General features: G+C 38.9%; 1 protein-coding gene across 1 annotated transcript in view; it reads left to right on the top strand.

Annotated features, from left to right (window-relative positions):
* The window catches only part of B3GALT1 (beta-1,3-galactosyltransferase 1), a 325,572-nt gene that overhangs the window by 122,834 nt on the left and 175,115 nt on the right, over positions 1 to 27,623 (top strand). The window contains exon 2 of the mRNA XM_039493756.1: positions 21,853 to 22,009. The gene's annotated coding sequence lies outside the window, so the exon portion shown is untranslated. The remainder of the gene's footprint in view (positions 1 to 21,852; positions 22,010 to 27,623) is intronic.

Here is a 27,623-nt window from a genome sequence, read left to right as displayed (position 1 = left end):
TTTTGGAGACAAGAAGTCTGAGTCTTAGATCTTCTGTCTCCCTGCAAACCCAGCTTAAAAAACAAAAAACAAACAGGATTATTCCTCGAGCTCTTTTGGCCAGAGAGCCTTTCTTGTCCCTCTGGTCCCAGCCCAAAATTGACCCACTAAGGCCCTGAACCTCCTTTATCTGAGCCTGCTAGGCTCTGATTGGCTGCTTCCATAAAGCCTCTAATAAGCAGGCCTGGAGGACCCGTCTTCACTGCTCCTTTTCTGTCACTTTATTGCTTCCTGGAATAAGGTGTAGTAGAACAGCGTGGCCTCCTGTATGGAGCTGCAAAGGTACACCCCATCACAGGCCCTCATAAGTAAGGCTACCTATTAATCAGGGGTATTTTTAGTAAAAGTCATGGACAAGTCACGGGCAGTAAAGAAAAATTCACGGCCCGTGAATGTCCATGACTTGTACTATATACCCCTGACTAGATCTTGGATGCTCTGGAAGGGGGTCTCCGGGATCACCATGGGTGATCCAGGGCAGGGGGTGTCCCAGGAAAGCTGCTGGTGCTGGGGGGGGGGTGGCGTGCAGCCCAAGACCACCGCTGGTACTCAGGGTGGTGGTGGTGAAATGCAGTGGTCCAAGACTGCCCCAACAGTGGCTGGTGCGACTGTCTCAGGGGCCGCCCAAGCTGCTAGGGTAGCCCTGGGGTCAGTCACAGCCAGCTGCTGCAGAAGTCATGGAGGTCCTGGAAAGTCACAGAATCCTTGACTTCCATGACAGACTCGCAGCCTTACTCATAAGAAAACAGCCACTCCAAAATCATACACTGGTATTACTTTATGCTATTGGTTATAAATATATGAATACATGCCACTCTGAGGTACCACAGAGTATCCTTATCTTTGGCATACAATTTACATTTCCACTTTCTTCTACTATCAAGGTTAATCACAACGGTTTACATCCTGGTGTCTAGAGGTGACGTAAATGATGTACAAAACATGTCCCTGACCTAGAAATCTATATTCTCCAATACATAGTTTATAGGCCTCATTCATCTAACAGCTCTAGTCTTTCTCAAGTATTCATTTAAAGCATGGCTGCCCAAATGGTAGATTGTGACCCATTTATAGACTATCACAGAGTTAACAGCAGACCATGAGTTTACTGTCTTTCCTTCTTCTATCTGGAATTTAGTACACAATTTATAATGGTAAATGGACTCTATAATATTCCAAGATACACTCCTCACTTAAGGTGGCATATTTTATGGTAAATATTAAATATAAAATCTATACATGTGGGTGTGAAGCACATTTACCTACCCAGTTGATTCTTTCCTTAGCTTCACCTAAGTAAGCTTCATTTTCTATACATATCTATTACAAAACTAGAGCCTCATCAAACTCCTCCTGAACTGAAATCACCACCATTGGTTTTAGTGAGTGAGCTCAGGCTTGTTGTCTCCAAAAGACATTTCCAGTAGTTCATCAGGAGCCAGGTTACATGAATTACATCACCTCTTTACTCTAAAAGATCAAAATCAGTAAGCCTGTACGTTCTCTCAAATACTTAGGTTTATGATCACCTTTCCTTTTCAAGTGTGAAGAGTTCATAATTCATGTGTGCCTGACGCACACGATTTATGACCAGATTCCTACAAAGCAAAGACACATCAAACCCTTCAGAGGTAACATATTTTACCCTTTCTGTGAGTTGTCATTAGACTCTCAGAGCTTTAGAAGCCATTTTTTCAGCCAATCTCAAGCTGGAGTCTGTGTTTGCACCTAATGCTCACTGTGTATGTGAAAATGTTTAATGATAATAAAAGTAAACAAAACACAATAATAAAGTACATTTAAGAGTAGCTTGAGTGTATTGCTCAGAACATTATATTCTAAAATATCAGGAGCCAAAATTTGCATTAGCCTAAGAGGAATCTCAAAGTCTATTGATCATTCGGAATGATTCACTGAAGATACTCCTTTATTTTATAATCAAGGTATAGTATGTAAGGGCTCAGATAGCGCATGCTGTTCTTTGTGTTTCAAATTCAGTTGTGCAGTAAGAGTATAATTAAGTGTCATTTTAAAAAAAATAAAATGTATATAGTCATAAGTATGATAGTGCGAATGAATGGAGATGTGTTTCAAATGAGTAAGAAGCACAGCTAGTTGCCAATTTTTGTCAACAGTGTTTTTTGTCAGAAAATGTTGATTTGTTGAAACTAAAACTTTTTTCACAGGAAAGCCTTAGTTGCAATAAAACTTTAGTTGGGAAGGTTTCTCAGGTCCAGGAGGGAATTCTGGTCAAAATGAGACAAGCCCAGAATTGCAAATATCCCAGGGCACTCACTTGGGTACATGCAGGGATTTGCAGTCTCCCCTATCTCATCTGAGTAGCCTAACCACCAGGCTATAGACTCAGTCTCTCTTTTGTAATCTCTCCTGTTGGTACTGTTTCACTTTGTATAAATTATTATGTATTGATTGGGCTGGAGGAAAAAAAGGCAAGACTGATTCTGTAGTCCAGTGGTCAGGGCCCTCACTTGACATATAGGAGACCCAAGTTCAAATGCCTGCTCAGAATCAGGCAAAAGGTCCCTCTTTCATTCTGAAGCATAACAGGAAAAAATTATTGAAATCTCACATTTTCACAGGATAGAGAAACCATTTCCTGACAAACTCTAGTAAGAGGTTGCATAAAGAAATTAAAGAGTTTAATTTGTCTATATAGGTATACGCTTATAATTGGTATTTATATAATTGTGGATACACAAAGCATCAGTTGTCTCCTTACATACTCACAATGGTAAGATAATATAGTACCCAATAGAACTAACACGCCAGACTCATTTCCAATGAGTTTTCCAGAAGAGAGGTGACAAGTATCATCTCTGAACCTGAAGAAGCCCATTGCCAGAAGCTAGGATGGATTTTTTTTTAAATTAGAACCTGTAAAAGGGACAATGCTACATCCAGACCCCAATTCAGTAAAATACTTAAATAAGTGCCAAGTATCAAAGGTGTAGCCGTGTTAGTCTGGATCTGTAAAAGCAGCAAAGAGTCCTGTGGCACCTTATAGACTAACAGATGTACTGGAGCATGAGCTTTTGTGGGTGAATACCCACTTCATCGGATGCATGACAAGTGCGTTACTTCAAGCAGATCTGTATTCAGCAAAACACTTAAACGTGTGTTTATAGTTAAGTCTCATTGACTTAAGCATGTGCTTACATTCTTTGCTGAACTGAAGATTTGAGGAAAGGTTAGGAAGAGGCTTCTTTGGAATCTACATTCCAAACAAGTAGAAATTTACTTTTTAAACAAAAATGAAAACTGATTCTCCTTGCTAGTTCCTTCAAATGAGAAGAAAGGACCATTACCAGCGGCACCACAGGACTCTCAAACTGACAGTATTCCTGTGTTGTATATAGATGCAGTACCCTTTCAGAGAGGCTGCCATTGTGATGTCATTCCTTAAAGCACTACGCACTTCCTGGGAAAAAGTTATTTCCAGATTTATAGAAAATTAACACTGCATAAATCTGGAATGTTGCTATTGTCTACATGATATTTTCTGATGGACACAATGTATTTCTGCCTAGCTGAGAATTATGATCAGAGGGTCATATGAGCTACCTTAAGGTCCTGAAAAAAAACCATATGGGGTATTTATACATTCAGGTGCCCACAATTATATGTGCCAGCTTTCACAAATACAAGAGTGCATTCATTTTCTATAAACAACAACATAAAATAGAATTCATGGCTTATAAGATTTCACAGGAGCCCAGAATTACACAAAGACATATAGGGTCTGCTATACTTCTACATGTCTCCCCAAAACTTCAACTTTTCATAAGAAAATGTGAGTAGGTAGAAAGAAAAATGTATAATGTATTAGACTATAAAGCATGCTTCTTTTATCAGGTTCCTTTCTGAATTGCAAACCTCTTAGATAGGTAACAGAGCTGGCATTGCAGACTCCCACATCCTTTGAGAAAGTATTCTCTCTAAATCCAATTATTAAACACATGCCTAACATATTACCTGGAATAGCTAAAAACCAAAGTTCACTTGCCTGAAATGCATGAAAGGCATAACTGATACTTATATATCTAATTTTGCTGTAACTGGAGGGCCTCATTTCTATAGATAGCCCATGGTTATGAACTTGGAAACACAACTGCTTTTCCCAATACTCTACTCTATTAGAAAATAATATGGGATGGAATATAGCACGACAGTTATACAGTCTGTAGTACAATTTTTTATGAACTTACTCTACCATATCTCTAAAAACACAGTCTAAATCCCAAACACACTCTAGGGTGTTTCGTAGAAGCAAGGCTGCCATATAGAATTTTATTGTGTATGTAGGTTACACTCAAGATAAGAAAAATATCTTGTAGTAGTCTATTTTAGTGGTCTTATTTAGCAGTAAATCAAAAAGTTTAGGAAAATACCAACTGAGAGAACAGATTTTGAGCGGGAAAACACCTAACAGTGAAACTTAAAACTGGCTATTCATGGCTGATGAAAAATCCATACCTGTTCCTTCAGCATTAATGGACATCAGATCTATTGGAAGACTAAAGGTGTGAAAGATGTAATTCATCTGTCTGAGTGTAGTTAAGCATGAAAAAAGATTAAACATAGTTCATATTAATTCTGAATATAGGAAAAAGATAAATACTGTTTTGCCTAATTGTGAGAGACACTGTGGTAAAAATTAATGATTAACTGCATGCAGTGTAGGGAGAATAACATGAAGTAGGTTAATCATCTTAAGCTCATGCAAACTATGTTAGCCCCTGCTCTTTTCCCTAAGGTACAAACATGATTTGGATTTCAAAAAAGAGCTTAACGAACCATAGTTCTTTCCTGCCTGTTTAATAAGGATTTGGACTACAAAGAAGTAAACTTTATAATTTTTCTAAATTTCTTTGTAATCCATTAAAAAAGTAAGTGAATCAGACAAATCTATTAGCACAAATATTTGTTATTTCCTCAAGTAACTCAGGTATGCAATGCAGGCAAAGGTTATATAAATACTGACTCATCTGCCTAACATCCTTCGGCTGAATCCAAACCACTACATTACTTTGCAGATGAAGATGCCCTGTATGTGCAGTTTTTTTGTTTTTGTTTTTAATTTCAGTCCAGGGAAAGAGTATCCTGATTTATGATGGTGAGTTATTTGAGGCATGGGTGGAATTGATTATTCAGTCAGACAGATCATCATCATCCCAGGCTGGCTGTGGGTCAGGCAAACGAACAGGGCTATAATCATAGTAAAATTAATGAGACAATTGTATCAGTTATGTTGTTCATAAAATATATATAAATAGATTATTTCATCAGTCAGGGGAGCATGCATTAAAGATCAATTAGCAAAATATATCAAAGAAATAATGCCAGGGCAGGGAGAGAGAATGTCTCAGGTCTAAATGAACTTAAGGCCCCAATTCTGAATACTCCATAGGGCTTCCTTGCAGCTTTGTGATCTATGTCACCTTGACCCTTTAAAAACTCATTTCTTGTCTATGGTCATTAGGAGTTTCTGAAAAGCAGCACACTTTATAGAAGACAAATATTTAGTCCGTGTCCTTTTAACTAAGAATTGGGATTGGGATGTTTCCCAGGCACCCCTGATTCACTACTTCTCCTTCAAGGTTAATTTAATGGGGATGGTGTGTCTGAAATTCACAAATAGCTTTAACATGAGTTAAATGAAAACAAGATAGCATATGAGTAGAGAGAAAACAATTAAAACAAAGAAGCTATCTTTTTAAAAGAAGTTTTGACACTTTACAAAAACCTATTTAGATGGATATCCTTTAGGTCAGTTACAGGACAGAAAGCAACATCTTACATTACAGTAGTTAAGAAATCCTCATCTCTGTTCCAATTTATTTCTTTCTGCAGCAGCTTTTTGCATGGCAGTGAAACCCAACCACTGGCATGGGGGTCTTGTCTCTCTTTTACTTTTTTATCTCCATGAGGTCTTTTGGTTACTTTGATCTGCCGTCTCATAACCTCCTAAATCACAAAGGTATTTCCAGCGCTGTCCCCTCTAAGGAGGATAGGACCATCTCTCATGAAATGCCCATTGAATATTTCCCAGATACATTCCAGGATTATAATTCCTGATCTGGACAAACAGTTTTGGTTCCTGTTTTTCACACACTTCTTTGTTATTTGGAAGGTATATACACACACAGTACTTATCTCTCATCCCAACCCTGGCATCTCCAAATAAATTGAAGGGCTTGCCTGCTATTTGTTCCAGCTTAATGAGCTCTGTTCCATAGTAAGTGCCCTGGCCAAAAGTGATAACTTGAATTCAGATCCTTGCCATAAATTCTACTGGGTTCAAATGCAGTTGTGAAGAGCTGAGTTAGCTGATATGATTCTGACCAGGAATGACCAGTCTGCAGAGATTAGAGCAAATTGTGTTTAGCATTCTCTCAGTCAGTGATGATTGAACCCTGGTCCAAATGCACAACCTCTCTCTGAAATCTAGTTTTCCCTCACCAGTTAAAATCATCCTTCCTACTTGAGTCAGGAGGGGAGAGAGAGCCCCTGCAACAGCAGACCAGTCTCTTTGTTTTCTTGTGAGACATTCAGCCATTACAGTGAACACCAGTGACAATAGCAAAACACCCATTGATTTCAGTGGTGCCAGGATTTCACCCCATAATGATAATCACTGTGTGTGATGGATTATGGATTGATGAATATTCTTTTCTCTTTTTTTTTTTTTCTTAGTTCCCGTCATGATTAGTTAAAAAAGTAAAAAAAAAAAACCCCTAGTAGTGACCCCTGACCCTGACCACCAAGGAAATTTGAAATTCCTTTTTCCTGGAGGTTTTTTTTGTGTGTGTGTGTGTATGTCTTTCTTGGTTACAAGAGTCAGTTACAATTAATCTTAGTCTCCAAGTCTCAAGTTCCACCTTTTTCTTCTTAATTTCCAAGATGAGAGATAGAAGAAGATTTTGTGTCATTATGTGTATAATCCTATGTATGCTATTGTGTGTTTTTGTGTTGTTATTTGTTCTTCTTTTCTCTTAATTCTGAGAGGTACTGAGAAAGAGACTTAGCAGAACTTAACTTAGTTATACCACTCTGGACTATGAGAGATTCATACTTTTTTTTTTTCTTTTTTTTCTTTTTTTTTCTTAAGAAATTTGTGGATCGGGGAAGGGGCTAAGACACTCTCTCTCAGTGATTCACAGAGTTGAATCGGTGTATATCTCTCCAGAGTGGCTAGGAGAGAGGGAGGGGGGGGGAAGTGGGCTTCAAAGACTCCCTGGGAACACAGATCTGCAGACTCTGACACCCACCCCCCCCCAAAACCATTTGATTTGCACTATGTGTATAATTGTTATACACACACAACAGACCAGAGGACTAAATCAAATATATGTATAATGAAGCAAAAATGAAGATGCTGATTTACACCAATAAAGGATCTAGCTTCAAGACAGAACCTTAAAATAGTATTTATAAAAGAGAGAGTAAAATGGGGGGTGAGGAGAAGGAGAGAGCGATATCACATGTTTATACCAGCATCTTTTGCCTTGTGTTTACTTTCTGCTTATCTGCTGAGCTGATCTGACGAATGTAAAAAACTTATTTTTCTCCTTACTGTTAGTAAAAGGGACTACATATTGGAGAGAGAAGCTGAAGTTTTGTAGGGAATAATAGACTACCTTAAAACTAACTGATCTGAAGCAACTATCTTGGAAACTGATACCTCTGAAAAGAATGGCTATCTTTTTAAGTGACCCTCAGAATGCTAGGTTTTAGCACCATACACATGGGATGCATGAGGGTTTTATGTTTATCCTTTTTCTCCACTCCCAAACGATTCCACTTTTAAAAATCTAATTATTTTCCTCCATAGCTAAGGCAGAAGATAGTATTCTTCATTTGGAAATAAAAAGAACCTATTTATTCAGAGAAAACAGATAATTTTAGCTGTTCCTAAGGCAGAAATGACTGGCTTTGCTTAATTTCTAGGACTTAATTTATTTTCCCCACTTTTGTGAATTTAGTGCTAATGAAAGATGCTGTATTCACATCCCTGAAGACTGAAATCTTCGATCCAAAAAAGAATTGTTCTATAAGTTTTTCTCCACAAACATTAAAAATGACTCAACAAAAATGTAGAACTGTGGCCACAACTGAAGTAATGCCCGGCCCAAACAAAGTCCTGGCGAGGCAGGGGGAGGGAAGGGAGTCTGCTCACACTGGCTGGAGAAACCATGACAAAATTATGGTAGAAGCAGCTGTGGTTCCTACACGGTAGGCAGGGCCCTCTATCAGTTTATTGCTCAGCACACAAGTGAGTCATTAGAATATTAGGTTATCTAGTTCATGGTTCTCAACCTGGAGGTTGTGACCAGGTGTCAGAAGTTGCAACCACCCTGCCCTTCCTACATTGCCATATGAGAGAGCGGTACTGCTTAGCTAGCTAGTATGGAGTCATAGGGAGAAGCTTGAGAATGTTCTAGTAAATCCTCCACTGAGTTTAAAACACTTTTTTTAAACTGTCTTCAACTTTGTTTTTCTGACTTCACATTTTAAAATTCCACTTCAGAAATTCTCTTTTCACTTCTCAGTATTTCTAGTAAGCCGAAGTCTCTCCTTTTTCTTTTCTTGTAACCCCATATTTTGATCTAATTCAGAATCACCAGTTGTTTTTTATTGTTGATTCTTTTCATGTTTTGTTTTATCACTGTGTCCTGTTACCTTTCATCGGTGCTTTGGATGGAAGGGCTCTTCTCTTGACCTTGCTGAAGTTCTGCTTACTCACTGTGGAATGAACTATTTGTTAATTCCTACCAGGATTACAAGGGAGATAGGAGGGGCTCTCTAGACAGGGGGGATCTAGGACAGATGAAATAAGAGGTGGAGACTACAAACTCAGGGAAGAAGCTGTCAGACTGATGTTTATGCTCTATTTTTATTTTTGAGTTACTAGTAAAGATAGACCCAGAAGTCACCTCAGGATATATTTGGTCTTTTAAAGTTGGGGTAGAGAGTCATCCTAATAAAAAATTAAATAATTAATTAATAATGATTTGTGTAAGGTAGAATAGCTGTTAATTAACCATTAATGAAGTATATAGGAACCAGAGGGTGGTTAAAATCTTAAGCAGTCCAAACTGGATCTCAGGAAGTTCATTTTAACTTACTTATGAAAGAAGACACAGCACAGAGTCCAAGGATTGATGCAAAATTAGTTTTCTTGAACTAAAAACACTGCAATTTAGAAATTTTCAAAGCTCCTGGCAGGAGCCATAGAATTGTACAGGACAGAATTCTTTAAGACCAATGGAAGTGTACCTCTACAACTACTGGCTACTTTGGAGGAGGGATAGCTCAGTGGTTTGAGCATTGGCCTTGCTAAACCTAGAGTTGTGAGTTCAATCCTCAAGGGGGCTGCTTAGGGATCTGGGGCAAAATCAGTATTTGGTCCTGCTAGTGAAGGCAGGGGGCTGGACTCAATGACCTTTCAGGGTCCCTTCCAGCTCTGTGAGATAAGTATATCTCCATACATAAGCTTTAAGTGAGCTAGCTTTGACAATGCAAGGTCACTGTCCATTTTGGATATTTTTGAGGAGCCTTAGGTAGCTTGCTCATGTTTGCATAATTTAATCCTTTCCATTCCTAGTAACCAAATTGCTTTTAAGTTACATTTTGTAAGGCTTTTGTTCCTGATAAAACTATAATTGGCTGCATAATGGAAAACATTTTTCCTTAAAAGATTTCTGAAAATAGCTTTCATCAAAACATAAATATGGTCAAAAATATTCTGATTTGTTCAAACCCAAACTTTTATAAAAGTTTACCTTATTTTTACTTTTTAATGAGCATTTTATTCCCATCAATTGAATTTTAAAGTTTTATTTTCAAAGTACACAAGTTTATTTTGGGGATATGATATAAAACTTTTTTCCGATGTATATTTTATGCTTTTTGTTGTCTGGTCCCTAGGTTGTCTCTTAGAAAAGGCTTTCGGACATATAAAGCATACTTTAAACACATGCTTCCAGCAGCCTTCATTTTCACACCTGTAATTTGGAAAACGTTAATACTTTCTCCTTTGTGAATGTCAAATGTTCTCTAGAGCCAAAACTGACTTCTCTTTGGCTGATTCTGTCCTTTTTTCATTATCGCCATTTTACAATAGCACAAAGAGACTTGCCCAAGTTCACACACACAGTGCACAGCAGAGCAGGGAACCTAGTCTGAGTCCCAGACTAACATCCTAACCACTGGACCAGCCTTCCTCTCTATCTTCTAATCATAATGCCCATGCTTTTTGTCACCTTGAGGCTGGATTACAATATACATGCTTCTTGTGTGGCTACAACTCATTTGGAAAATGCAGCTGCTCATTAAGTGGTATTTCTTGCCAGGAAAACATCACATCTGTGTTCCATTACTCCCACTGGCTAATGATTAATTTCCAGATTGAGTTTAAGGTATTCTATTAAACCTACAAAGCTCAAAATTATCCTGGTTACCTGAGAATTTTCCCCCTCCCTGTGTGATAATGTGGGAGTTCTGAGCTTCTGAAGTATTAGAGCTAATAGCCCTGTCATATGAATGGGAGGAACCTGGCAGCAGGGATTTCCAGGAAGGAGTCCTAAATCTTGGCAGTTCACTTCCCCCACACCCCATGGTGTGCCAGAACTTGAATTTGGTAATCTTCAGGGAACTCCAAAAGACTCAGCTGTTTTTTTCATGGCTCCTCCTCAGTCTATATCCCACCATTTAATTTGTACTTCCTCATCCAGACTGTGGGACAGATATGCAGCACTCCATGTTTACTGCTTCCCACAACATATTTTGAAATCCAAAGGAATTAGGAAAAGGGGAAAATTGTGAAAAATCTCAAAAGCCAATAGAATAAAGAAAACAAAATTAGAGAATTAAGTCCCTGATCCTGCCCCATTAAAGTCAACAAGAAATTTACTATTGACTTCAATTATCATAGGGTAGAGCCACAGCCCAGAAGAAATATCAAGCAGCACCATGCAGAGAACATCACAATTACCAAATGAATTGTCAAATATATCAACAACATTCAGAGCAAAAGAAATGTTGTGCCATTCTAGAGAGACTGCGAAGAGTTACAAAGTGATCTCACAAAACTGGGAAACAAAATGGCAGATGAAATTCAATGTTGATAAATGCAAAGTAGTGCACTTTGGAAACCGTAATCCCAACTATACATAGAAAATGATGGGATCTAAAGTAGCTGCTAACACTCAAGAAAGATTTTGGAGTCATTGTGGATAGTTCTCTGAAAACATCTGGCAGTCAGAAATGCTAACAGAATGTTAGGAACCATTTGAAAGGGATAGATAATAAGACAAAATATATCATATTGCCTCTACATAAATCCATGGTATGCCCAGATCTTGAATACTGCCATGCAGATCTGGTTGCTCCATCTCGAAAAAGATACATTAGAAATGGAAAAGGTACAAAGAAAGGCAACAAAAAAGATTAGGGGTATGGAATAGCTTCCATATGAGGAGAGATTAAAAAGTGTGGACTGGTTCTTTTCCCCACTACCCAGAATGCACAGGTTCACAGACAGACTCTTGAGCTGAAGAAGTATGTCATTTATTTGTTGCTTCAGTGAGTGATTAGTTCACCAAAACAGAGTTAAATGCAAGTGCACACCTGCATTCAAGTGCTGGCTTTAAATACGTTGTTACAATGTTATTCATTATATATTGTTGTGACGCATGGCCAGCGTTAAACATGGTTAAACATCCTGCAGGATGAAGGACTCAAATTCAACCCTTAAAGACACATGGGGAGATAATGTTTGTGTTTTTGTGTATTTACATATACAGTATTTGGGTAGTGGTCAACAATGTAATCAACAGTCCCTGTATATGCTGTATTCTGATAGTTCAGAGCTCAAAAGAACATCCTACCATTTAAATGAATTGTAAACATGAGATATCTCTGTATTCATCTCTCTGAAATGTATAGCAAATAATCTGTGAATGGTGGAGGAATGAGCAAATTGCCTTATGTTAATTCTATAGCTAAGTACCAGTGATGGACCTCCTTCAAAGTCATCCTAATTACCTTTTATTCCCCAAGGAACTCCCAACATGTCAAAGAGGTCATGAAATTGTATAAAAGAGCCTTGGGTCCCAAACCTGTTATTCTCAGATCTGCTTGAGGTTTCATTTAGGGGAAGCCTAAACCACAAGGATTGAGATCCCAGGTCTGACTGGACCTCCCTGAAATATAAACATTGGAATATACCCTATGGACTATTTCTGAAATAACTCGTTGCAACTACAAAGCTCGTCATATCTGCTATGAATCTGATCCTCAAGAATTGAACTCATGTCTGTCTGTATATTGATCTTTTATCCATACTCTCTCTCTCTCTCTCTCCTTTTTTAATAAATTTTAGTTTAGTTAATAAGAATTGGCTGTAGTGTGTATTTGGGTAAGATCTGGAATATTCAATAACCCGGAAGGTAATGTGTCTGATCCTTTGGGATTGGTAGAACCTTTTCCTTTATATGATGAAATAGGATTTTCAGAAATCTTCATCATATTTGACTTGGGTACCTAGATGGAGGCCTGAGCCTGGGTTACTTCAGGGGAACTGTGTTGTTGGCTTCTGGGCAACAGGGGGGTAATAAAGAAGTTGTTTTATGCTGGCTTGGTAAATCTAAGTATTGAAAATATCCACCAGCTTTGGGGATTATCTGCCCCATTCTTTGCAGTTCACCCTAATTGAGTGACCTCAGCTGGCCCCCACTGGGACCCCAGTCACAACTGTATAAATAGTTTTCTGTCTAACACTAAGATTAGTTTGCTAACCTAGTGTTTACCTGATTGGACTGCTGACTAAGCTGTTTACGTGATCAGGTTTCTGACTAAGATGTTCAACTGATTAAACTGCTAAGCCTTGTTGTTCATCTGATTGAACTGCTGACCCAGTTGTTCACCTGATCAGGTTGCTGGCTCAGCTTTTCACCCAGCTGTTCTCCCTCACTGGCAAACCAGCAGGCATCTTTTCACATGTCCCAACACCTAAAATATACATTCTGCATATTACATATCCTACAAAAAGACTGGGACTTTTCAGCTTGGAAAAGAGATGACTAAGGGGGGATATGATAGAAGTATATAAAATCTTGACTGGTGTGGAGAAAGTTAATAAGGAAATGTTATTTACTCCTTCACATAACACAATAACTAGGGGTCACCCAATGAAATTAATAGGCAGAAGGTTTAAAACAAACAAAAGGAAATATTACTTCACATAATGCACAGTCTACCTGTGGATGTTGTTGCCAGGGAATATTGTGAAGCCCAAAACTATAACAGGCTTCAGAAAAGAACTAAGTAAGTTCATGGAGGCTAGATTCATCAATGGCTATTAGCGAGGATGGTCAGAGGATGATGTTACATCCCTAAGTGTCCCTAGCCTCTGTTTGCCAGAAGCTAGGAGTGGACAACAGGGGATGGATCCCTCAATTATTGCCTGTTCTGTTAATTCCCTCTGAAGCACCTGATATTGGCCTCTGTTGAAAGACAGGATACTGGGCTAGATGGACCATTGGTCTGACCCAGTATGGCCGTTCTTATGTTCTTAGAGCAACTGCTAATGGATACAGAACTAACAGTTATTAAATACAGTGAAAGTGCACAACTGATCATTTTGAACAGGTAATGTCCTATCCTAAATGACCATTTCAGAGGATTGCAGAGATTTCTAGTACAATTTTCCTTGACCTGTTGTGACGCATAACCAGAAAGGGTTAAACATCCTGCAAAATAAATAACCCTCACAAGACATATGGGGAGATAATATTTATGTTTTTACATATATATGAGTAGGGTCAACGATGTAATCAACAGTCCCTGTCTATGCTGTATTCTGATAGTTCAGAGCTCAAAAGAACATCCTAGGATTTAAATGAATTAGAAACACGAGATATCTCTGTATTCACCTTTCTTTGAAATGTATAGCAAATAATCTGAGAATGGTGGAGGAATGAGCAAATTGCCTTATGTTAATTCTATAGCTAGGTACCAGTGATGGACCTCCTTCAAAGTCATCCTAATTACCTTTGTTCCCCAAGGAACTCCCAACATGTCAAAGAGGACATGAAATTGTATAAAAGAGCCTTGGGTCCTGATTCTGCCATCTCGGATCTGCTTAAGCTTCATCAGGGGAAGTTTGAGTCATAAGATTGAGATCCCAGATATGCTAGTACTCCCTGAATATGATATTTAGACATTGGACTATAACCTATGAACTATTTCTGAAAGAACTCTTTTCAACTACAAAGCTCACCATCTCTGGCGAAAGAGGTAAAAAGTGAAGTGGCAAAGTTTGCAGATGATGCTGAACTGCTCAAGATAGTTAAGACCAAAGCAGACTGTGAAGAACTTCAAAAAGATCTCACAAAACTAAGTGATTGGGCAACAAAATGGCAAATGAAATTTAATGTGGATAAATGTAAAGTAATGCACATTGGGAAAAATAACACCAACTATACATACAATATGATGGGGGCTAATTTAGCTACAACTAATCAGGAAAAAGATCTTGGAGTCATCGTGGATAGTTTTCTGAAGACGTCCATGCAGTATGCAACGTCAGTCAAAAAAGCAAACAGGATGTTAGGAATCATTAAAAAGGGGATAGAGAATAAGACAGAGAATATCTTATTGCCCTGATGTAAATCCATGGTACGCCCACATCTTGAATACTGCGTACATATGTGGTCTCCTTATCTCAAAAAAGATATACTTGCATTAGAAAAGGTTCAGAGAAGGTCAACTAAAATGATTAGGGGTTTGGAATGGATCCCATATGAGGAGAGATTAAAGAGGCTAGGACTTTTCAGCTTGGAAAAGAGGAGACCAAGGAGGGATATGATAGAGGTATATAAAATCATGAGTGATGTGGAGAAAGTGAATAAGGAAAAGGTTTTTACCTGTTCCCATAATATAAGAACTAGGGGCCACCAAATGAAATTAATGGGCAACAGGTTTAAAACAAATAAAAGGAAGGTCTTCATACAGCACACAGTCAACTTGTGGAACTCCTTGCCCGAGGAGGTTGTGAAGGCTAGGACTATAACAAGGTTTAAAAGAGAACTGGATAAATTCATGGAGGTTAAGTCCATTAATGGCTATTAGCCAGGATGGGTAAAGAATGGTGTCCTTAGCCTCTGTTTGTCAGAGGGTGGTGATGGACGGCAGGAGAGAGATCACTTGATCATTACCTGTTAGGTTCACTCCTTCCGGGGCACCTGGAATTGGCCACTGTCGATAGATGGGATACTGGTCTGGATGGACCTTTGGTCTGACCCAGTACAACCGTTCTTATGTTCTCTGCTATGAATCTGAATCTTAAAAACTGAACTCATGTCTGCATGTATATTGATCTTTTAACCATACTCTCTCTCTTCTGTTTTTTAATAACTTTTAGTTTAGTTAATAAGAATTGGCTGTAGTGTGTTGGGTAAGATGTGGAATATCCAATAACCTGGGAGGTAATGTGTCCGATCCTTTGGGATTGGTAGAACCTTTTATTTTATATGATGAAATAAGCGTTTCAGAAATCATCATATTTGACTTGGATACCCAGCTGGAGGCCTGAGGCTGGATCACTTTAAGGGAACTGTGTTGTGTGGATTTCTAAGTAACCAGTAAGGTAATAAAGAAGCTGTTTTATGCTGTCTTGGTAAATCTAAGTATTGGAATATCCACCAGCTTTTTGGGGATTGTCTGCCCCATTCTTTGCAGTTCACCCTAATTGGGTGACCACAGCTGGCCCCCACTGGAACCCTGGTCACACCTGTGTCTAAAAGACCCTGCAATTTAAAGTCAGTGGTGCTACACTGGTATAAATCATTAGAGAATCAGGCCCAATTTATTCACAAGTTTTAAAGGAAATGAGCAAAGAAACTGACAAATCTTAAAACATATTTAATATTCACTAGAGTCAAGAGAAATTAAGTGGGGGAAACACAACCCACATGCAAGAGACAAACAAAAAATATTTATTATTAAATCAGGAAACTAGAGCCCAGGGAGTGGAGCATTACTTATGGATAAAATAGCTATCTTAAGGAATGTGATGGGTGAACACCTAGGAAAGCACTGTCTGATAAAGGATAGCCAGCATGGTTTCTGGCAGAGGAGGTCATGCTTTACTAAACTGTTGGAGTCCTTTGAAGATATTACTGCCATGATAGATTAGAGGAATTCAGTGGATTTAGTATACCTTGATTTGACAAGGCTGTGCCTTCAGAAATTAATGTCCATAGCAAAGAGCTATGGCATAAGGGGTAAATTAGAGTGTTAGTGAGAATACTGCCCGCACAGCTGGAGACAAAGTTAGCCGTAGGTTCAATTTTTCAAGTTGGAAAGAAGTTTCCAGGGGAATGATTAAGGTCATAGATCTGACTTCTGATGTACTCATACTATTCTGGATATGAACAGTTGGGCTGAAGATATTGAAAACAAAATTTCTAATTTGTAAATGAAGCTAAAATCAGAGGAACAATCTGGAGAGGAATACGGAAGATTTTTTTTTAATACAACCAGATTTCAAGGAATTTGCATAGCTAAGGTGAGTTGAGCCAGTAAATGACAAGCAGAGTTCATTCTATACAAATGGAGAGTTACTGTGGATGCAATGCACCAAGCTAGATAATGTAGTATAGATACACATGAAATGGGGCTGCCATCCAGCACGCTGATTGGGGAAAGGAACTGTATGTTGATTTGGAAAAATCATTGAAATCACTGCCTTACTGTGCACCACTACAGTGAAAAGGGGCAAAAAGGTGTTGCTATAACATTTGTCATGGGAAGGATAATATTACTTTGTTCCTCTGGGACCAAAACCTGAGATCTGAACAAAATCCTCATTCAGGCAACCCCCTCATTGAAACCAATGAGTATACACCGGAGTCCACTGGGATCTGGCACTTATAGAAGGTATAATACAGTGCAACACAGATACAGTCTATTCTATTCGATATGCGTTTTATAGTGCGCTCATCTGAGCCCCTTATGAGAAAGTCTTATAGCATTTCATATAAAGCAACAATCTTCCTATAGAATTTTTAGACAATCCTATATAATTTAATAGAGAATTGCACCCCTGCTATAGGATTTTATAGGATGATTTAAAATAGTATAGAAAAGTTGTTGTTCTGTATGAAATTTAATAGGTTTTTAGAGTAATTTCTATAGAACTCTATTGGTTTCATTCTTTAGGACTTTCCCATAATTGTATACCATATTTTGAGAATTTAAGTTAGGGTATAAAGAATATTGATCTTAGTCTCACTAGAAAAGAAGAGACAAAGGAAGTATCAGAACTATGAAAGAGCCTGACAAAGCTGATAAAGCCAAAGTGGATGTTCTGGTGGAAAAATAAAAATAGGGCATGAAGACAAAAATTAGCTAGGAGTATCTAGGAATAGCAGGTAGAAATACCACACAGAGTAATGATAGGAGAACTTTTAAAGAGTCACAGGATTTAAAGTTCATTTGCTTATTTGATCTTTTATCCCCCTTCCCCAACAGGCCTGGATTGTTCCCCACACCTAAAAATTCTCCCCCCTAATAGGCCATCTCTCTGTGCTGGTGCTACCTTCTGAAATGGAGATTTCCAGTGGTCTGCTCCCACTGATGGCTGCCCATCTCACCCTCATTCTGGGTGTTGAATGGAGGGAGGTTTCCCTACAAGCAGGGACTAAAGTCCTTCTTCCCCAGTGGGCTTCAGACAAATGACAGGCTCTGTGCTGCACACCTCTGACACGTTACTCAACTCTAACATGCTTTACTGTGTGCTCCAGAACACAAAATAATTAGCATTAGTCAGTACCCTGGATCCCACAACAGCTCTGACAGAAAAAATTAGATTTCTGGAAGATGAAGAAGCTGGGGTAACCCAATTAACAGAGAGCCGTGACAGGGAGGGACTGGGGTACTGTCGCAAATGGAGGAAGACCCTTAACTGATTTTTTTTCTAAATATTAGAAATATTAGGTTCATGGGGTGGGCAAGTGTTCCCATTTATTCTTATTTTAACCAAACCAAATGAACACAAAATGTTACAAACAGAGCACAAGTTACCATGGAGATTGCTTGAAGCAGTGACAGCTACTGTGGTGAATTTGTTTCAGGACGAGGATAGGATTTAGGAGTGGGCTGAAAAATAGGAAAGTGAGAATCAGATTAGTCCAAAGAGAGTTAGGCACAATGGTGTGGAAAGCTTGTTTTCTTCCTCTTCCTAGAACTGTTTTATGTCCTTTATAGCTCTCCTTTTATCTCTGCCACTTCAGACAGTGATGCATTGGTCACATTTTAGCAAAATTGCAGTTACAAAAATTGCACCTCCTTCCCCCTTATTCTACCATGAGCCTTGTGTACTAGGGTTTTGTGCACTCTAGAGAGAAAAGTGAGTGTCTATGGCATGTATTCACTTATGTCCCCAAACAATAATGCCTTTCCACAGCCATAGGGGAGGAGGAATCACCACTCAGCAAACAAATTTACAAGAAATGATCTTTGCTTCGAATGTTTATGTTTTGCTTTGGTAATATATAACTGGGGTGTTGATGAAACAGCACAGTGTTCTCCTTGTGTAGTTTGCATGGGATGGGGTGGAGGTAAAGGCATTTTAGGTGTTTCCTTCTCCCTCGCTAATAATTTTTTTTAATACCTGCCATTTGCTAATCCATCATTCCATCTGATCATCTAATCCATTCCAAAAAAAAAACATTTTTCTCCAGGAGTAGCTTTGTTAGCCTTAAGGATGAATCCACTCTGATAAAGATTATTTAGCAGTATTGAAAGATGAGAAGACTCCATGAATGATAGGGAAATTGCCCCAGTAATTTGGTGGCAGCATTTTCACAGGGAACTGAACAGCAGCAGAGCTCATACCTGTTTCCAACTCTGAATAGTTAGCTACAGGCTGGGGACCAACTGGCTAAGCAGCGGTTCTGCAGAAAAGGATCTGGGGATTACAGTGGACAAGAAGCTGGATATGAGTCAACAGTGTGCCCTTGTTGCCAAGAAGGCTAACCGCATATTGGGCTGCATTAGTAGGAGCATTGCCAGCAGATCGAGGAAAGTGATTATTTCCCTCTATTTGGCACTGATGAGGCCACACCTGGAGTATTGCGTCCAGTTTTGGGCCCCCCACTACAGAAAGGATGTGGACAAATTGGAGAGAATCCAGCGGAGGGCAACAAAAATGATTAGGCTGGGGCACATGGCTTACAAAGAGAGGCTGAGGGAACTGGGCTTATTTAGTCTTCAGAAAAAAAGAGTGAGGGGGGATTTGATAGCAGCCTTCAACTACCTGAAAGGGGTGGGGGGGTTCCAAAGAGGATGGAGCTAGGCTGTTCTCAGTGGTGGCAGATGACAGATCAGAAGCAATGGTCTCAAGTTGCAGTGGGGGAGGTCTAGGTTGGATATTAGGAAACACTATTTCACTAGCAGGGTGGTGAAGCACTGGAATGGGTTACCTAGGAAGGTGGTGGAATCTCCATCCTTAGAAGTTTTTAAGGCCCAGCTTGACAAAGCCCTGGCTGGGATAATTTAGTTGGGATTGGTCCTGCTTTTGAGGATGGGGTTGGATTAGATGACCTCCCGAGGTCTCTTCCAACTCTAATATTCTATGATTCTCTCATACAGTGCTAAAAAACTAAAGCACATTTCAGTGCATGAATACACAATAGATTTGAAAATCCATGCAACCATTAGAGAGAAATGGTTTGCTTTTTCAACATGGAATCCCATTTTCCAAGTAAAAGGGAGAGGAATTTTTTTCCCTCTAGTGGAACATACCCCAATACTCTACCTGCCTGAAATGTCTGCTCTTTGGTTCCAGTTCCCAACTGTAAACTGCTTGTGTACACATCTTCTGACATGAACCATACATACTCTTCTTCAAGATTTTAAAAGCCCTTTAGTCAACAGTAGTGATACTTGTTCCCCAGTACACTAGGAAATAGCCTTGATAGCCGCCTCCTTTTTTAGTCCATGTCTCTCACAGCTAACTAAAATTAATGTTAACAGGTGGTTGTGTTGTCAAAAGTATATATACTTCTCTTCTCTAGCCTCTCTGCTTTCTGAGGTACTGTGGGGGTGGGGAAGATGACAGATGGCTTCCGCAAACTAATCACAGATAACATGATATTTTGGTGTAGTACATGCATTTTCAGGCAAGTAATGAACTAGTTTCATTTAATATCCTCCGCTGTGAAAAGCTGGTTACCTTAATGGAATGTGGCATGCTCTAAAGAAATGCACATTACATCCTAAATTATATTAAAATGTAATTAATCATAGCACTATGCAATAAATAAGATAACAGTTATTGTTGGTAGAGATTTTTGATGTCTGAATTTATTTCATGAAAATCTTTTGATAGTTTGACAGAGAGAGACCAAAAAAAAAATCAATCCTCAGGCCAAATTTTGCTCTTTTTGACCTGAGTTCATTATAGATTTAAGGTATGATTAAACAGAATATATCTGTGTACCTCTGAGCCACACTGACCACAGAAAGCCACCAGTGCAGGCTCTGTGGCATGTTGATCTATCCAGGAGCATTTTCTTCCACTGCAACGGGACTCTGGCTAATTAATAGTCTTAATAATTTTCATAAGTGGTTTAAAGAAATCTATCATGGGTATTTCCAAGTGCTGGTATTGCTGGAATTACTAAGCATTGAGGCCTGGTCCCAATAATCTTTGTCGTCTTCCATGGGAACAGGATTTGGCCATTAAAGATGACATTCTTTTTAAAGGTGGATGCTGTTTATTTTGAAAAGTGCCTTCAAATTTGACCTTGTGAATCTTATATATAATTTTTAGCACCTTTACAAAAACCCCAGTTTTTAAATTTTATTAAAGATCTTATGGTAGTTAATTACTTTTTATTCCTGTTTGTATGACAAAAATATGTTACATCAAAAAAAATCATGATTAAACCCACGGTATCTAAGATTTAAATAAGGAAGTCTGAAGATTAGAAATGAGATGATGGAAATAGTTAAAGGGGCAAATTAATAAAGTAAAACAATACAATTTTAATTTGATGGCTCCTGCCTTTAATGCCTGGCTAGTTGTATAAGAGAGAGGGGAAAACAGGAGGAACTGAGGATAGAGAGATGGGCAGAAACAGGGAAAGAGGTAGGGGATGAGGACTGAGAGAAAAACAAAAGGCATGAACAGAGGAGGAAAGAGATCAAAGCCTAAATCCTGCAATTTACAATACAAAGGGTGGTCCACTGTGCCGGAGTGGAGCTCCATTAAAGTCAATGAAGTACTGCATAGGGGTCCACATATGCTGTAAATTGTAGGATTTGGCCTAAACATCCATGGATAAGGCATTAATTCCATCAGCTTGTGGCTCTGTTCAGTCTGACTGGTCATTCTGAAGGTATTACTTGTGCTTCTAGGCAGCAGTTTAACAGTAACTTGCCTGTAGGCAAGTTGCTCGTATTTTCTATAAATCCCCATGATTTATTTTATGAAAACATGGCTATTATTGTTCCTGCAATATCTCATTTGCTGCATTATCCCACCAAAGGAAATTGTGTGCATTGTGTTACTCAAGTGAGTGGATTTAAGCTGCTTAGCCATATAAATTACAACAGTGTTCACATGTACCAACTTCTTATTTGACATTAGAACATGCCCTTGGAGCTCTCTTTACAAATAGCTAACATCCTGCTGTAAATCTGTTTTCATGCAAGATACATGAATAATAAAAAATAAAAACTCTGGCTTATCCCTACATAACGTGTGGCTATTTTCCAACACAGGTTTATCAATATGCAACCAGCACTTGTTCAATATGAGGTGGAGAAGGCGAGATGAAAAATGGCACAGAATGAAGAATTATGAAATTATGGGCATGGCACAGCTAAGCAAAGAAGAACAATTAATGAAGAGAGAAAAACGGAACATTGTCTAAGTCAGGTAAGCAATTTAGACCATTACCTAACAATATGTAAGGTGACTGAAGCTTATTCGGATTATGCAAGGATTACAGGTGCGTGCGTGCACACACACAGACATGAAATCTGCTGGGACTTCCTTGCTGAGCAGTATTTTCTCTGCATTAATTACAAACATACTTTCTTCTGATATTAAGCATGCATTTGACCTGCTTTGAAGCATGAATAACCCCAACTCCAGCACCTAGCTTCACTATGGTATCATGTAAGTGGTGCCTAGAAGCATAAATAACACTTTAAAGCAGGGGTAGGCAACCTATGGCATGCGTACCGAAGGCGGCACTCGAGCTGATTTTCAGTGGCACTCACACTGCCTGGGTCCTGGCCACCAGTCCGGTGGACTCTGCATTTTAATTTAATTGTAAATGAAGCTTCTAAAACATTTTAAAATCCTTATTTATTTTACATACAACAATAGTTTAGTTATATATTATATAGACTTATAGAAAGAGACCTTCTAAAAATGTTAAAATGTATTACCGGCACGCGAAACCATAAATTAGAGTGAATAAATGAAGACTCGGCACACCACTTCTGAAAGGTTGCCGACCCCTGCTTTAAAGTGACCATTCAGCCAACATTCCCAAGTTACATCTATGCTTATTATTAATGTTACATCATAAAAAATACACATTAATACTGAGAAAGCAGAACTCATATGGATATGCAACTATTGTATTAATGCAAACATAAGGCACTTTGTGCCATTTATTTAAATTACCACACACTGAGCTATTTCTGCATCTTATTTACTTTGTGTACTGTGAATTTCAGCAAAATACGTATCCTTTATTTAGATATAAGAAAAGATTAACAGTATTGACAAGGATGTCTCTAGTGAGAAAAACAGCATACTGTATAGAGTCAGAGCTATGTGAGGAGATGAAATGTTCATCAATTACAAACTTGAGACTGTCATATTGTAAAATACCATATGATAGAAGATGCTGCATGGAGTTGAAGCTGATTTCATTTGCCATATGGCACATTATTATTTTGTATTTCCTTGGGGAGTGCACTAAAGACAAAAGGAGAACTGAACACTTTTAAGGTGTAGAGAATAATAATCAAAGGTGCATAGTTCTTGATTATAGCAATAAAATCTGTAATGGGGGCAGGCTGACAGGGGAAACTGAATATTGGAGACTGGATGCATGCTGTAGCACTCTCCAGCTAGTAAACAGACAATATAATTAGAGTTGGGCATTTTTTTTTCAGTTAATAGTTTATTCACAAAAAAATGCAGTTTTGGATTGACGAACTATTTGCAAATTTGGGTGGCATTTGGAGAATGGTTTTGGCTCCAAAAAAGGGGAGGGAGATTCCAAAGAAAATATAAACATTTTGTTTTGACATTTTTTAAATGAAACTTTCAACATTTTGATTCAAAGCAGCATTTTATTTAGAAATTTAACTAGATTTAACTAAAAATGGGGGAAACATAAAAACACCCCAAAATTACACAAAATGTTTTGTTTTGTTCAATCTAAAACAAACAAAAAAATCATTTCAGTGAGAAACTGAAAAATTGTCATTTTGGATCAACCTGACATGAATTTTTGGGGGAGATTTTTTAGTTCATCCACTGAACTGAAAAATAAGTTATCTGCCTATCTCTAAATATAGTTCAGTTCTATCAGGAACATTTAAAAAGGAAGAAATTGGAAACTATCTTATATAAAAGTCCCATGGACAATCTGAAAGAAATCAAAGCCAGGAAATGCCATGCATAATTCTATATACAATGTCATAACGCAGTTGTCATCAGATTTTCTGTGGCAATCTACAGAAAACGTAATCCAATAATCTCTGAAGACGAGACTCCAGATACACAGCTACAACAAAATCATCTAAAGAATGTGTAGAACTAACCATGAAAAAAATAATTTACTGAAAAATCTTAAAGAAAAGGATCCTAAATTAATCATGGCATTTTGAAATCAGGGCAAATGAGCAGTTTTCAGGGCACAAAAACCACCCTCCTTTTACAAAATGGCAGATTAATTCACTAGAAAATATTACATATTTAATCAAATATGTAGGGATGGGATGGCCGTCGCTTCCCATAGCTCCCATTGGCCAGGAATGGTGAACCGCAACCACTGGGAGCTGCTGGGGGCCGTGCCTGTGGACAGTCAATGTCTGCAAAATCTATCCCGGCCTGCAATCAGCTTACCCTGATGGGCTGCTTGCAGCCCATGGGCTGCAGGTTGCCCACCATTGCTCCAGAGTTTAAAATTCAGAGGCTCCAGCAGCACTTGTCTGTGATATTACGTGCTACCACTACCTAAGTATGAAAGTTACACAGGCCTAAGCAACCGAATATCTGTAACCTTTGTTACAAAGTTCCTCCTCTACCTTGGTGGGTCCTGCACTTATTTGGCAGATTTGCTCACCTCAGTGATCTTCCCCACTGTCTGGGTCAACTCCTCCTGTGTCTGATCAGGAGGTGGGAGGTTTAGGGGGAACCCAGGCCCGCCCTTTACTCTGGGTTCCAACCCAGGGCCCTGTGGATTGCAGCTGTCTATAGTGCCTCCTGTAACAGCTGCATGACAGCTACAACTCCCTGGGCTACTTCCCCATGGCCTCCTCCAAACACCTTCTTTATCCTCACCACAAGACCTTCCTCCTGGTGTCTGATAATGCTTGTACTCCTTAGTCCTCCAGCAGCACACTCTCAGCTTCTTGCTCCTCACACGCACTTCCTCTCCTCTGGCTCCCCCTCACCTGACTGGAGTGAGCTCCTTTTTAAACCCAGGTGCCCTGATTAGCCTGCCTTGATTGGCTGCAGGTGTTCTAATCAGCCTGTCTGCCTTAATTGGTTCTAGCAGGTTCCTGATTACTCTAGTGCAGCCCCTGCTCTGGTCGCTCAGGGAACAGAAAACTACTCATCCAGTGACCAGTATATTTGCCCTCTACCAGACTCCTGTACCCCACTGGCCTGGGTCTGTCGCACCTTTAAAAGAAAATTACTCTCCCACTTGCACCTTCATTTTCCATTCACCTAGAGTACAGCTGGGCAGTTCTGTGGGAAGTTCTGACATGTCAAAATTTCCTTTCATCTCCGGTCACATTAAAAAGTTGAAATTTTGAAATTTACCACAAAACAAAAATTCTAAGATATTTTGTTTTGGAAACACTGAAAAAGTTTATCAACGTGTTTCATTCTGATAAGGTAGAAATATTTTGTTTCAATTTTGTTTTGACTTTTAAGTTACATTATATTATAAATAAGTTGAAATGATAAAAAAGTTACAATGAAATGTTTCAGACTTATTGAAGTAAAACGTTTTGACCTTATTGAAATGGAGAATCCTGTTGATAAATTCCCATCAAAAAATTTAGTGAAGTCAATACATTCCAGCAAAACATTTTCAACGGAATCAGCATTTTCCCAATAGAAAAAAGTGTTGTCAGAAACTTTTTTTTTTTAATCAGCTGTACCCTGGAGTGTATCTTTGCTAGCTTCGCCTTTTCCCACAACAGAGCACCGGCACAGTGTTTAGGAATATGGAACACATAGGCTATATCCAGGGCAACTGGAACATTGCCAGATCCTCACCAACTGCTCACTTTAACTCAGACCCAGGAGGAGGCCTAAATACCCAAAGCAGCAAAAATTCTCATTTATCTATGTAATTGGCCAGATCTACCCCATTCTCTCAAACTTGGACCTGGCCACATTAAGCCACTCACATATGATCTCCAGGTTTGATTTTTTTTCAATTCATGATGTCTGGGAATGAAGCCCCACATCTTGAATAAGCTGAAACAGACTGCATTCGTTTTTGTGCTTAGCAAAACAGATTGCTGTGAGCACATTAGCTCACCCCACTGGCTCCCCATTGAATCAAGATCTCTGTCCCATAGTCAAAGGCTCTCATAGTATTGACCTTAGGTATCCAAGAGATTCTTTCCCACTGCAACCATGATCTCCCATGACAACTAGGTTCCACTGTAACAACAAAACTGTCAATCACTAGGCGGCTCATGAGTGTGGGAAGTGCAACTTTTACAGGCCACAAGAAGCAAAAATGACCATGGACATAGCTGCTTTGGGAACTACGTGCAAAACTCATTTCTTCAACTTAGCTTTCACTCAAAATTTCTCCACCTGCACAGACAAAAAGACAAAAACAAAACATACTCTCATACACAAACAAAAAACCTAGAAACTAATCAAGCCATTTCTCCTCCAGTCTGAAAAGTATTCAGTATTTTTGAAGGATATTATGATGATTGGGACCATAAAAGTATGTGGGTTGACCAAAGTCCCATTGGCTTCAGTAGGAATTTTACCAGAATAAAGATTACAGGATTTGGCCCTCAGAATTTAGGGTTCAGTCCTGCAATATGCTGAGCACTGATTCAGATCTATGCTTAACTTTAAGAATATGAGTATACCATTAAAGTCAATGAGACTGTTGTGATGCTCAGAGTTAAGCATGTGCCTAAGTGTTTTCCTGGATCAGGGCCAGAGTGCTCAGCACCATGCAGATTCGAGCTCTAAATCAATGTGGGTTGCAGCCATGTGTCTAAGGGGTCCTCAGACTTCTGAAGATAAAAATCTGGACTTATTAATAATGTCACATTCTCTGAGGGCAAATGATTATATCATGACTTTTATATTTTAAATTAAAATAATCCTGATTAGACAACACTAGAAAGAACTGTCTTCATCCAATTGAACTTTTGGGGTTGCATGTTCACTGTAAGAGTGTTTTGGCTCTAAATACTATAGTATGCCACAATGGCATTTGACTATATAAACAATTTAAGCCTTTACTTCTAGAAATGAATGAAGAAGCCATGCTGCTTATAAAATACATTGGTAGTAAGAAAATATCAGAACAGTCATCTGTTCATATATGAGTTGCCAAAGAAATGTATTTAGAGTGTCATGGCCAGGTGCTCAAGCGACTATGTGATCGAGGATATGTCTATGTTGCAGCTGGGAGCTTGCTTCCCAGCCTAGGTAGGCAGACGTGAGCTAGCTCTGCTTGAGCTAGTGCACTATAAATAGCAGTGTGAACTTTGTAGCATGGGCAGCAGCTCGGGCTAGCCACCCGAGCTCAGACTCAGGGGATCGGGTTGTTTTGGACTCAAGCAAATAGTGCCACAATGTCCGCACTATTATTTTTAGAGCACTAGCTTAAGCAGAGGTAGCAGAAATCTGACTACCCAGGCTGGGAGGCATGCTCCCTGATGCAGTGTAGACATACCATTAGGGTCCTTGACATCAGTTCAAGTACTTCTGTTTAATACAGCGGGTGCATGATCAGGGCTGCAAGTATTTATTGCAAATTTTACCCAAAGTGTTCAGTACGGTATGAAGCACAGGGAAGCTTACAATCTCAAGCCCTGATAGTGCAAATACTTATCCATGTGAATAGTCCAGCTGAGTTCACAGTAGGATGAGCCTCAGTCCAAGTACTGCACCTAAAATTTGCATGTATATCTAAAATAAATGCCCAGCCATAACATTTTCTATATTGTATAAACAACTAATAATTTTCCACCACTTCTCAGTTAGAGTCAATCATACTTATTCCCCACTTAGAGTCATAATCCTCTGG

This window comes from Mauremys reevesii, linkage group 11 (assembly GCF_016161935.1).
Source record: "Mauremys reevesii isolate NIE-2019 linkage group 11, ASM1616193v1, whole genome shotgun sequence".
Classification (NCBI taxonomy): Eukaryota; Metazoa; Chordata; order Testudines; family Geoemydidae; genus Mauremys; species Mauremys reevesii.
Note: the sequence above shows the minus strand (reverse complement) of the source record. Positions and strands in the feature narration are given on the sequence as shown.